We start from the raw sequence: 13,803 nt of genomic DNA on the forward strand, positions 1-13,803 counted from the left end.
TACAATTAACATCTCCATGAAACCGTAACATCTTAACCTAATAGTAATCAATAAAGAACTGCTATATGAACTAAATATAAACTTACACATTAAAGAAACCATAATAACGACAAAGTTCAGTCAAGGGTTGCTTTTAAACAGTTCGTACTTACTTACAACTAAACAATAACAAAATACTTAATAGCTGATGCATCCAAAGATACATTTAAGTTACATACATTGCATGAAATATCTACAGTTATTCAGGTAAGTAATGTTTAAAAGCGATAGGCAAAATGCAAAGTTTGGAGACTGGTCTTACAATTTTAGATTTCTTACATTTGATAGTACCCTTGTGACATTATCTGGAAGTCAGTATGCTCTGGTACGACCTTGACCATTCGATACATCTTAACTATGTCCGCTGCGAAACATATAGGATAAGTACGCCATTTCATAATTATGTGTCGTAACTCTGGTTGAAGCCTTGGACCTACCAATAAATCATTGTTCAATGACTTGCCGCTGGTACCCTTACACGAAGCGTCGAAAACAACGCCGACCTTCGTTGTACTTTTGTCCTCGCGAACAACCAACTGCATGATGAGGTAGATAAACGCATCCTGGCTTAGCAGCTTCTTGTTTGTCATTAATTACTTCTATATGATTCATAGCCAGGTGGCTACATTTATTACCTTGGATTATTCTTGCTTCAAGAATGGATTATTTTCAAGTTTCTTCTTGAGCAAGTGGATTGTTGTCGCGAAAAGGAAGACCTACAACATAACGACCCAAACTGTCCCTAGTTGTAGTGGATTCAAAGTATCTTTCACAGGATTCTTCTTCCTTGGATAAAAGTGGATGATGCTAGTCAGTTTCAATCTCCCAGAACTGACGCAGCAAATCATTGATTGAGTTGTCATGGGTATGTGCGCTAATAATGTAAGGAGTATCCCCACTAACTTAAACTCGTCCCGACAGGATCCATCCCAGCTGTGTATTTTGAGCTGTCAAGGTTCCAGGTGGATTTCTCAATATGCCTTCTGACAAAACCTGACCATACACATCAGCGCCCAGTAGAAGATCTATATTGCTTGGTGTACCATATCCTGGATCAGCCATCTGCAAATGCAACAATTCCGGCCAATCCTGTAATTGAATTTTCTGTGAAGGAAGAGTGGATGTTAGGCAGTTTAAAACATAGGCTTGAACGGGATAGCTAAAAGAGTTATATGTGGACTGTACTTTAAATTGAACCATATGTTTTACTGAAATACTAGATTTTTCTCCTCCTAAACCAGATATGGTACTTAGAACTGGCAACCTTCAAAGCTGCAAAAGTTGAACTGCGTGTTCACTAATAAACGAGGCTTGAGAGCCCTGATCCAACAATGCCCTAAGTGTGTGATACATACCCTTGTTGGATACATAAACTAATGCGCTAGCTAACATTACTTGACTACTTGATCTCATTTCACTGTTAGAAAAATGGCTGACAACACGCTCCACGTGATCCGCTGCCTGCGGTTCTTGTGCTGGCTCCCGCTGTTGATTAGTGGGCTGACTAGGACCTGCCAGGGTCGGATTGTGAGTGCCGCCTTCCTGGTGCAGCAGCGAGTGATGACGTTGGCCACAGCACCGACAAGCCGTGCGTCGTTTGCACTGTGTTACCGAATGGTTAGCTCCGAAGCAATTGAAACACAGTTTTCTCTTCTGGATGAAGTCCCGGCGATTCCCGATGGCTTCTTGTACAAATTTCTTGCATTGATAAAGCAAGTGATGTCCCGAACAGAATGGGCAGGATACAGACGTCGTCACGCTGAACACCTTCGGTTTATCCGCTGCATCTTTGCCTCTAAACTCTCTTCTTTGGTTTGGTTCTAAAAACTCGAGTGCTCGATATCTTGATTCCAGGAATGATTGGAACTCGCTTAGTGTAGGCAATCGATCAGCCTGTTCGCTTAGTTTTTGTTCCCATTGTTTCTGGGATTCATTATCCAATTTTATTGTGATGAGATATATAATCAGGATGTCCCATGTCGATACAGGTATACCAAGGTTAGATAAAGCGTGCAAGCAATCATTTGTCGTATCGAGTATTTGTTTAACACCGTTGGATGACTCTGAAGATAAAGCCCTTTGGCCCACCAGCCTGGCCAGAATGCTGTTCGCGATATAACGTTTGTTATTGTACCTTTTGTTTAATAGCTATATTCGTTATTTTCGCATCCCAATATAACATTCTGGTGATTTTCTTCAAACTAACCAGTGTTGTTCCAATAATTGCAATCTCGTTTCGATATATTCCCTTGTTATTCTAGACGCAGGTGACTTTTTGAAATTAATCTTTGCCTTAAATATCTTATTTTGAATATCGGTTTTTTAATATAACTGTCCGGGCCCATTCTTCACATTCACTAGTACTTAGCAACGAAATAGTTTTGTGTTAATTACGGTTTGTAACATTCTTTGCACTTAAAATTGTTGTTTATCATTAGTTGTTTTCTTATCTGGCTCGTATTGGACCATGTTCGACTTTCCGAGGGATGATTATTAAAATAAACTTGGATTAGAAAAACTTGTATATTAAAGTAAAAAATCAATAATCTAGGATACAGTGTCACTTATGACAAGGGTATCATGACAACGGATTTGCGTATTACAGCGCTCTCTAGTGACGGTTTTAGGAGTTGGAAAAAACAGGGTGAACACTCGTACTTTAATAAGTTTTCTTATATGTTTGATATGTTCGATGTATGCATGATATATTCTGTGGTTAATCAATTTAATTTAACCTATTTTAGTTAAGTACTAGCTGACCCGGCAGACTTCGTAGTGCCTCAATCGAAAAATAAAAGGCCTAAATTTTGTATAAAATAAACTTAAAACAAACAAAAGGATTCGTCCGACGGGGGACACGTCAAAGGACAAACAAAATTATTATTTTTATTTAAATCCGAGCACTTTCTTATTTATCTACCTTTTAAACCTTCTCTGGACTTCCACAAATAATTCAAGACCAAAATTAACCAAATCGGCCCAGCCGTTCTCGATTATTAGCGAGACTAACGAACAGCAATTCATTGTTATATACATATATTATATAGATTTTGATACTTAGTCGTCTCCTTTTTTATGATCAAATGTTTAGATCATTCATCCACCAATATTATAGTTCACATTAAGGTTCGATCATAATCATCATCATATTATTTTGCTTCTAATAAATGACTAATAATAGACGAATGATATACGTAATTATTCCTCAATATGTAAGCAATGAAGCTACTTAAATTATATTATTAAGTATTTTTACAATAATACTTGCTTGTTAAAAACACTAAAGATAAAGCTTGAATATAAAAATACCGCTTTTCCTATAATCTAAGTAACTTAGTTTTACAAAATTATCTAGGACCTGAAAGGACCTCTTGAGTTCAGAATAACTCATGTAACTATTTTTGGACAAAATTTATGGAACTCTTTCATAAATCGACATCAATTTGTTCTCTGATCTTGGTCGTGGGGTGGGCTTATTAGATCATGTAAAAGCCTCATATTTTGTATACCTTCGCATCGCATAAGCCCTAAGTGATTGGAGGGTCACAGCATTTTATTATTGAACGTATATGTACATACAAAAATAAGATATATAATATGTACATAATTCGAATTCATTATTAATTCGATGTTTACTAGCTTCTTTGCCGGTCAGTTGAAGGTTTAAAATTTATTTAAAACAATGCTACACTTTTGTAATTTTATGTATGTTATAAAATCATATTAGTTAGAAATTTTAAATATTGAATTAACATTAGTCATTACTTTGGGTACAAATAATACTTTATGCTAAAGTATCTTTTTATTTCTTTCTATCGTATTTAAAGTTAATTAGATATTATGGTAGAAAAAGAGTGGTGTAGAGATGTACGTAAGTACATTGTTTTGCCAGCTGAAAAAAATTATCATACATTTTTAGTGACTTAAAACAGTTTTATGTTCTAACATTTCCCTGTATGAGTGTTTTAAAACAATAAGTAAGAAACCGACTTTTTTTTTTTTTGTTTTTTTTTTTTTTGGTCAGGAGGAAATCGCCGGACTTCCGCCCTTTTCTGGGGATACTGGGCGGGGTATGTCAGAGTCGAACTGACTAAAACCTCCTGTCGCTCAACAACCAACGTCCAAACCTAGCATGAGACAGAACTCATGACAAGGCAAAGGGGGGAAAGTGAAGCGTTTAGTGCGGAGCACATCTCTCCCATCACCCTCCCCCTCGGGACGCCGGACCGGCGGTCGTCGGCGCCACGACCACCAGCCCTCTCGGTCGGCAGACTGTCCGAAGCCCGCCTAGATGGCGCCGGTTAGAGTGGGTAAGAAACCGACATGCTACATTTTAACTACTTTTGGTATGGGCGAAATGAAGGCTCTGGAACCGTTTCAGTACGGTGGCCCGTCAGGAGGTTCAGGCGGTACGAAGCAAGCAAGAAGGGTTGTCGTACCCCCTTACGGGGGCACGGAGTGGGACTCGGGGTAAGCTTCACTGCCTGGGCAGAAGCTCCCTGCCATGAAAGGCAGGGGTGAAATTTATGTTGGGGGGACATTGAGAGGGGGCTGCACGCAGCGTGCTCAGCACACCTACATCTACATATATACATAAATAGAATACGATGGCTTGAATCCTGCCAGGAGTGACGCCCGGCAGCAAGCTCCCACCGGCGTTGTATTGTCGTCTGCTCCGGTTTTTTTGGGGGTCCACCCAAGGGGGTGGTTAAAAAGGGTCCCCATAGGGGGCACCCCAACCATATTAGGGGAATGACGAGTGTGGACAGCTCAGTCCCATGGGGGCACTCATTATGAGCACTCCCATATCACTCCGATTAAGCCGACTGTCTTACCATAGCAGGGAGTTCTAGTAGCTCCCTTGGTAGCGCCCGACCATCAGGTGGTTTGGCGTGCAAGGGAGCTAAATTGTGGAGATGCTCGTGGGGTCCACCATCAGCCCGCTCGTAAAGATTACGAGCTAGCCTCCGGATGAACTCCTCGAGCGACTCCACATCCAGATTCCGGGCTATTACGTCATTTCTGACGTAACGCCCTGCAACTCAGGCGGTGTCGTTGGTGTTCCGCTCGGTCAGAACCAACCTGCCGGGTTGGGAGGCAACGCGCCGCTAACCAATCGCTCTTACGATGTTACTTCTTGGCGATGTGCTAGAGTGTACATTTTTAATTGTAACATTTCAAATTTTACAGTTTTTTTTAAGAGAATACTTTATTATATTTATGAGGTCTAAGTGGTATTCATATAGACAAAAAGGTGTCAGCCGTTTTTTTTTAACCGGAACATATGACTGCCCCGCTGTAAAATTTTAAAAGTTTTAAACCAGGTAAGTAAATTATATCGTCTATTGTGTCTGTTTAGCTGTAAAAGAAAGTGGTACATTTATTTTTAGTTTATAATAATAATATTAGGAGGTAAGCTGCTGTAGGAATACTTGTACGAAAAAACCTATTCGTTTTTTACATCGTTTATGTGGGAATGTGTTTGTTAAGCAAACATTTAATCTGCTTTACTTATTTTATTCACACACAATTCTTTCCATTACGAGAAATAAATTACTTTTCTGGAAATATTCCAATATTTTGTTGATTCTGCAAGTATGATGTAATAATTTCGTTTACTGAAATGTTTTGTGGGTTTAAAAAAAAAAACATATAACTAAAATGGCGTAGCCCATTTGAGTGCTGAAATCTTCAATAATTTAGATCATAGACAATTTGCAAACATTTAATACATCTTCCGGTATAAATCAAATTATTGCCATTTATCATGATTAGTATACATCATGAAAATTACACAAAAACAAAAATTACAAAAATATCAATCAAAAACATCTCACATGCAACTTCATTAACTTGTACGAGGCGTGTTGTTTTAAAAAAGGTATATTTCCGTTATACATGTAACCTCTATACGATTAATCATTAAAGAGGTTAATATGTTATTTATAACATTCTTCTTTAGATGACATAAATAGAATTTCGATTATTGAAACATTAGAACATATAAAGAGCATTTTTGCAATATTAAAATATAAAAAGATATAAAAATAATGGTGAAGCAATAGCTTTAAATGGTGTTTCTCTTTATAAGAGCAACTCAATTGCTATAGTTTTACAAAGCTAAACTGTATTTTGATATCAATAAATAAATACATTATATACATATATCAATATTCACATCGAAGTCTAAAAGGAAATAGAATTGTTAAAAGTATCACTTTTTAAAGATCGGTGTATTATAGCATCTCTCCAGAAAACATTAGATGATGGATCCAGCAGGATACAGGCATAATATAGTATTAACGATAGTTGTCAAATATTTTGCGAAAATAAAAAAGATGCTTACATTGTTGAACCTCGGTAATTTTGATATTCTCTTATCCAATCGAATAATCTGACGCTTAGTCTGAGCTAGCGTCAAGTTGTTGTTTTCATAGTTAAATGTACATCATTAAACTTTTTGATAGCTTAAGTACAAACTTGAAGTCTTCCTGAATTATAATAGTTTATTGTATTCCCTCTTCTCCTTGAAGCGTCAGCTCACAGCTGAACTTTATTTATTATGTTTCTCTGAAAAGTACTTTTCGCTTCAGGGGTATGTATTAATCTTCATAGTTACTGGTGGTAGGACCTCTTGTGAATCTGCGCGGGTGGGTACCACCACCTCGCCTATTTCTGCCGTGAAGCAGTAATGCGTTTCGGTTTGAAGGGTGAGGCAGCCGTTGTAACTATACTTGAGACCTTAAAACTTAAATCTCAAGGTGGGTGGCGCATTTACGTCGTAGATCTCTATAGGCTCCAGTAACCACTCCACACCTGGTGGGCTGTGAGCTCGTCCACCCATCTAAGCAGTAAAAAATATTTGTTATTGCCTATTTTTACATTAGCTATGCATTCATTAATTTAAGCTTTAGCATAGCCAAAAAACAATTCACAGTCAGTATCTGAAACATTTTACTGAATACCATTACTTTATGTTTGATTTAGACCTCTCAAAATATATTTCTAACGTGAATTGGTGTCATTTCAATAATGTTTAGAGAATGTAATAATCGTAGATTTTTGGTGTTGTTTTTTTGTTCATTGAAAAAATACGCAAACAACTATACGCTGCTTAATGAAACCTTTTGTTTATTGTAAAATAGAAATTGGAAGAGAAAACTGCATCATCTTGCTGCTCAAGATGATCTTCACATTGATGAGTGGTTTACAGACTAACGCAATACAAATTCAGATAGCCCTATAATATTAGCATTTTTAATAATACACTATTGCGTCCTGTAAAATACTCGTACATATTTATTTATTAACACATACACACATACAATACAGAAAAACACATGCATATCTATAAATAATACTAGAAAAAGTATAATCAATCAGTTTGTTTTTTTAAAGTTATCTTCCTAAGTGCTCGCGACAGAAGTAAAAAAGTAATCATTTAAAGTGAAAAAGTATTAAAAGTGTGCGATCGACATTTTTAACAGTCATCGATAACTTCGACATTATTATCATCATCGATAACATCGACATTATTAACATTATAAACAGTCCTATTCACACTCGTTCTCCAATGTATAAGTTTACGCAGAAAAGGTATCTTTTTTTTTTTTTTTTTATTGCCCTTGTAGGCAGACGAGCATACGGCCCACCTGATGGTGAGTGGTTACCGTCGCTCATGGACTTCAGCAATGCCAGGGGCAGAGCCAAGCCGCTGCCTACCGCTTAATACTCTCCATAAGCCTCGTTTGAAGGACATGTCATAGCACTCGGGAAACACCGTGGAGGGGAGCTCATTCCATAGCCGGATGGTACGTGGCAAAAAAGATCTCTGGAAGCGCACTGTGGATGACCGCAGTGGCTCCAGGTAGTATGGATGGACTCTACTCCGGTGGCGGGCGGTGCGGTGGTAAAAACGAGATTCCGGTATCATCTCGAATAACTCCTCAGAGCACTCCCCATGGAACACACGGTACAAAATACAGAGGGAACCGAAGTCCCTCCGCAGACCGAGAGGTTCCAAACGATCCGAGAGAATGGGATTATCGACAATCCGAACGGCCCTCTTCTGTAGGGAGTCAAATGGAAGAAGCTGGTATTTGGGAGCCCCGGCCCAGAGATGGGAGCAGTACTCCACGCGAGGCCGGACTTGTGCTTTATAAAGCAAAAGCCTTTGTCCAGGCGTGAAGTACCGCTTCGCTCTGTTGAGGACTCCCAGCATTTTGGACGCCAACTTGGCTTTGCCTTCCAAATGACTCCGAAACTGGACGTCGTTCGAAATGTCGACCCCAAGTATCCCGATACTCTTGGAAGGTTGCAGGGATACTCCTTGGAATTGCGGCGCCATGACAAAGGGGTCCTTCTTGGCAGTGAACGCGCAAACTTGTGTCTTTAACGGGTTGAATTGAACCAAGTTCAATTCACCCCATTTGGAGACTCGCCCCAGAGAGTTCTCCACTTCAGACACAAGTTTTGATCGTCTCTCTTGCACCACGCTCCGAGAGAGACTCTGATGGCCGATATATCGCGCATCCCCCGTGCTGTCATCCGCATAGCAATGCATGCCATCAATAGACAGCATGTCATTGATATACAGGATGAAAAGCGTGGGGGAGAGCACCGAACCTTGTGGAACGCCAGCGTTAATGGTCATGGTATCAGAACAGTCACCGTCTACAACGACCGTGATGCTCCGCCCATCCGAAAAGCTAGCGATCCACTTGCAGAGACCCTCGGGGATTCCGTAAGATGGTAGCTTCGACAGAAGTGCCCTATGCCAGACCCTGTCAAAGGCCTTCGCGATATCAAGGCTCACAGCAAGAGCCTCGCCCTTGCTTTCCAAGGCTTCAGCCCACCTGTGAGTAAGGTATACAAGAAGATCGCCAGCTGAGCGACCGTGACGGAAGCCGTACTGTCGGTCACTGATCAGTTGGTGATCCTCAAGATACTTCAGGAGTTGTATATTTATTATTCGCTCCATCACCTTGGAAAGCAAGGAAATTATCGCGATAGGCCTATAGCTCGATGGGTCCGACCGGTCACCCTTCTTGGGGATAGGGTGGACGTGGGCGGTCTTCCATGAAGACGGAACCCTGTTATCTAAGAAGGCATCTCCTAACACTGTAACGGGGAAGGTTAATAGCAAAGGGTTTTCAAATCAAGCGAAAAACGGCTGTGTTCTTGAGTCTTGCCGTCGCAGGCATCTTAACCATAACCCACTCATCTACCGTAGGGGCTATCGGGTACCGGGTGTGGGGGCGCCTTGTGCTCGACTCTCGGTCCGGTGGTGAGGCGGCACAAGGTGGCTCCTGTGCGCCGATCACAATATGTCTCCCGAGAGGACGTCGTGCGGGATTTTCCCGAGAATGAAATCCCGTCCTATTATCAGGACGAGTATCGGTGAAGGCGAACTTTTGGCGCGCATTATGCGGTACCATAGATTTCGTGGAGTCGGAGTGGTGGAGCTCGATGGGGTTTAGTCGGTAGTCGGTTTTGCGGGACGGGTCTTGGGTGGCTAACGCCGTGTAGCGCCTCGCGTGCCTTTTTCTTGGAGTACTTTTCCGGCAGGTATTGGAAGAAGAGGAGAACTTCGGTCTTCCTCTTCTCCCTCTAGTTCTCTGGAGGCGCCGGAGTCCGATATAACCCGACCGGTTACCCCCCTCGACCGGGTATCCGTAAACTGATTCCCTAGCATTAAAAACAAAATGCACCTTAACCATTTTCGTATGAAATCCGAAATTCCGGGCACCAATCCAACATCCATCTTCTATGGTCGTCGTCGTTGTCTACGGTCTGCACATTAATTGACCCATACTTACAAAAAAGTGAAAAAGTATTTCGTGTTATGATGAATATGTTTGAATATTCATTTCGTCACCCTTACTCCCATTATGGATACAATAATAGACGAGAAAAATGAGCAATATTTACCGATGCGTACTGTTATATCGGATTCAACAGATTGGAAGTGTCATATTCAATCCAAAAAGCAATCGCTCCAATGAATCTTTCCGTTTAGTGAAGTTATGTTAAATTGATTTAATTTAGATTTTAGTTGTTATGAAAGTTAGCAAGCATTATTTGAAAGTTTTATTTTCTGTTGATGATGGTTTTCGAGGATCAGCTTAGTTATAGTTAGTTAGAACATCTGATTGTTATAAAATAATAAAAATGGTTCTTTCAGGTGAATTACATGCTGGTTTGTCTAATTTGCATAAAAATAAGTATTTCATAAGAACGATTACACAGCTCTAAAACAGTAAATCTAATACCGTATCTATATTGTAAAATATTTTATGACGGTGCTTTGAATAGCAAAATAAATACTAAATGTTGAAACAATTAGCCATTTTTTCGCGTTGCTATACACACACACACACAGGACTCAAACGAACTAAAATTTCATTATTAAAATTTAACACAAACTTGCAACACAAATCCACGACGGAGTTTTAGACTGAAATACTGTCCCACATGATTTTCTAAATTAGGTAATGAAATAACATTATGTAGGAGGCGCCCTAAATCAGAACATCGCTTAAAGTCTTCAATCATCCCATCTGCATCTTAACTTCCATTTCGATCCAAAGCCAATCACTCTTAATCGGATTCCACTTTATACTTTTTTTTATCAAAATGGCTTTTTACCAGAGAAAATTACATCTAATAACTACCATTCGAACATTCGACCAATCCATCTCTGAGGATTTCTTATAATCTATTGACGTCTTTTGAGCTCGTCACGTGGATAATTATAAATTGCATAAAAACTTAATTGTTTCCAATTAAATTGGGTATTGTTGATAGAAAATATTGAAATTAATAATGATTTAAATACATCCAGTATAAATGGTAGCTGCGTCACAAACAAGTTACATGTTGTTGTGTCGAATCAATTTACGAATGTAAAGGTAGGTACATGTCACGGGTCATTTGTTTAATAGGATTTCATTGACAAACTTAATGATTGCAAAGTTAAAACTAGTACAATAAAGTTTTAAAATCGTCTCTAATCGTGCCAAGGGTAAAATAAATAATTTTCTGACATTATATAACCCGAGTTCTTTTTACGAAAAATCGACATTATCGTATTATCTATTTCCATTTATATAAGTAAAACTGTCTAACATATAAACATTCTGTAATCTGATTTTGTTTATTTGAAAGATAATCTTGTTTGATTATAATAAGAGATTCAGTGAACATAAACCTATTCAAAAGATAGCTCATTAAAATTGTTTAATGTTATGTTTTGAGGAAAATCATGGACAAAATCTGTTGAGAAAAAGTTTAGCTCATTGATTCCTTCTCACTAAAATACCAATTTTATTTATTTTAAATGGCAATACCCTTTGAAGACAAAAAGCCATTTTTTGTTTAATTTTTCCGATCGCATTATATGTAGTTAAATTTAGATGATATAGCGCATGTTGCATTAGTAGATATACTAGACTTATTTCTGTCACGAAGCAGTCATGTGTTCTGGTTTAGACGTTGGGACAGTCGTTACGAATTTCATATTTCGCTTTTCATTGAGAATTCGTCGTGATGACTTCAAAATGATGGCATTTACATTGTGATCTCTATTTGCTCCAGTAACACCGGTATTAACTCAGTATATCCATACAGAAAAGCATTCAAAGGCAAACTATAAATTTAAAGTTTGACTCCTGAAATTTAATTACAAAAAAGCCAAATACCTTGATTAAGTCATGGTTTGCTGTTCAATTAGCTGTCAATAAATAATTTGGAAAATTCTAGATTTTTTTTACTGATAAGAAGTTATTTTTTTCGAATATATGTTCCGTCCGATATATTGTTTTCTTTGTAGGAATGTATTATAATTAATATTTTTCGAGTAAAGTGTTTCGTTATTGATGTTACATAAAAATGCTACAAAAGCTCTCAACATAAAAGGTCATATGAAAAAACCATAAATATCTTAAAAGCTTTTGACAAGGTCTACTGTGTTTGTCGTACATGTTTTTGATCTTTACATTATTATTTTTATGATTAAATACATTTTTTGGCACATTCTTAATTATATTATATTGAGAATTTTTTTTAGACAATATTAGGTAAGATTCAATATTTAAGTTCTAAAAAAGCTCTTCAAAGTTTAGTAACACATGTTTTCGAATTCAATTCGTGTGTTTGTATTACAAGGTACATTTTGTTTAATTTCTAAATTCTTCCATATTTCATATCAGATATCATTATTAAGTATAAGTACATATAAGCAGACAAGTCATGATTATGCTTTTCTTAGTAACTGTACTTTAATTGAACAATATTGTACAAAATTGTGGTACATGCCTAATCCATTCCCATGTTGTTTATGATGGTGTGGCCGGGCATATCATTTTTCAAGCATGGATTTGAATTTGGTATTTGATTAGTGCTTATGATATATTTTTCCAAAGACGGGTGTTATTAAATATTTTTAAATAGTTTTATTTTCAAACACTTGTTTTCTTTTTCCTGTTCGATCTCCGCGTTGGCATAAGCTGTATCGGTTTAATAGTCTATTTGCCTTTATTGGGACTGTAGTTGATATGTCAGGATAGAAATAGTTGGTGAAGATAATTTCGATAAATTTGGACTGGACGTCGACGGAACCTCGGAAAGAAGTAAGTAGTAGTGATTAGAGGAGGTCCAAGTACTTTAGTATCTTTCACCTCTAATAAATTAGTAAAACGCCTGTTGGTTCAAAATAGAAAACTTATATAGTAGTTGTGACCTTTACTAGCAAAAAGATTTAATTCAACAAGGTCAAAAATGTTAGTTAGTCGAAACTTTTACACGAATTTTCCAGTTAAGTAAGTCGAAAATCTCTAAAACACACAAAGCTGCGTTTCAAATATAAATTTACATTCAGAGCGGATAGATACAAAGTTAATAAAATTCTTTTCAATTTAAAGCTTGAAAAGGTCGTAGAACATCTTTTGAAAAAGAATATAAAAGATTTTTCTCCAAAAGAAGAAATAAAGCAGTTTCTTTTTTGATTGACTTCTTTTAGTAAGACGTTTAGGATTGACTCTGAAAAGGTTTTCTTTTTATAAAATTTGAAGAAAAGTAAAATTATCTATTAATCTTGTCTTTAAGGAGACACGCAAGTATACTTTCACTTTTCCTTATTATCTGTGAGTTTGTGTACTTCAATCTCTACAAATATAACTATGTACTGTACTATTTTAATATAAATGAAGGAATAACTAGGATAACGTTTATTATCTGTTTTAGTGTTGCTCATTATATCATATACCTTTAAACGAGAAATTCTTGTATATTAATATATATATAATCTGAATCTCAGAAATGGCTCCAACGATTTTCATAAAATTTAGTATACAAGGGATTTCGGGGGCGATAAATCGATCTAGCTATGATTTATTTTCAGAAAATGTTGTTTTATTCGTGTTTTCAATAATCAACTCTTCCCGACATCTATTGGCGAATAATAATACTATTTTTCTTAATTGAGGGCAACTAACCGCTTTAAAGACACAACAAGATGGCTTTATAAAAAAAACCGGTCATCATCTATTTTAATTTATATCACAATGGAACGAATACCCAACTGTTTTCTATCGATATTACTACTCTCGTTTAAGTAAATCATAGTTATTACTGCTCAAATTCAAAATTTCAAACGAAATTAGAACTATAGCGAATAAGTAATCATATGACTCATTACTTTTTAAGGTCAGTTTCAATGATGCTTATCGAATAACGCCACAGCTTCTTCCGTTGGACGTAGCTGTA

At 37.4% G+C, this 13,803-nt stretch overlaps 1 protein-coding gene across 2 annotated transcripts in view; it reads left to right on the forward strand.

Moving 5' to 3' along the window:
* The window catches only part of LOC114243683 (corticotropin-releasing hormone-binding protein), a 31,177-nt gene that overhangs the window by 4,401 nt on the left and 12,973 nt on the right, over positions 1–13,803 (forward strand). Inside the window, exon 1 of one of the 2 annotated variants that reach the window (XM_089729743.1) lies at positions 5,153–5,363. The exons of the other annotated variant lie outside the window; for it this stretch is intronic. The gene's annotated coding sequence lies outside the window, so the exon portion shown is untranslated. Of the gene's footprint in view, positions 1–5,152; positions 5,364–13,803 lie in introns of those variants that run through there. 2 annotated transcript variants of the gene reach the window in all.

This window comes from Bombyx mandarina, chromosome 09 (genome assembly GCF_030267445.1).
Source record: "Bombyx mandarina strain Sakado chromosome 09, ASM3026744v2".
Classification (NCBI taxonomy): domain Eukaryota; kingdom Metazoa; phylum Arthropoda; class Insecta; order Lepidoptera; family Bombycidae; genus Bombyx; species Bombyx mandarina.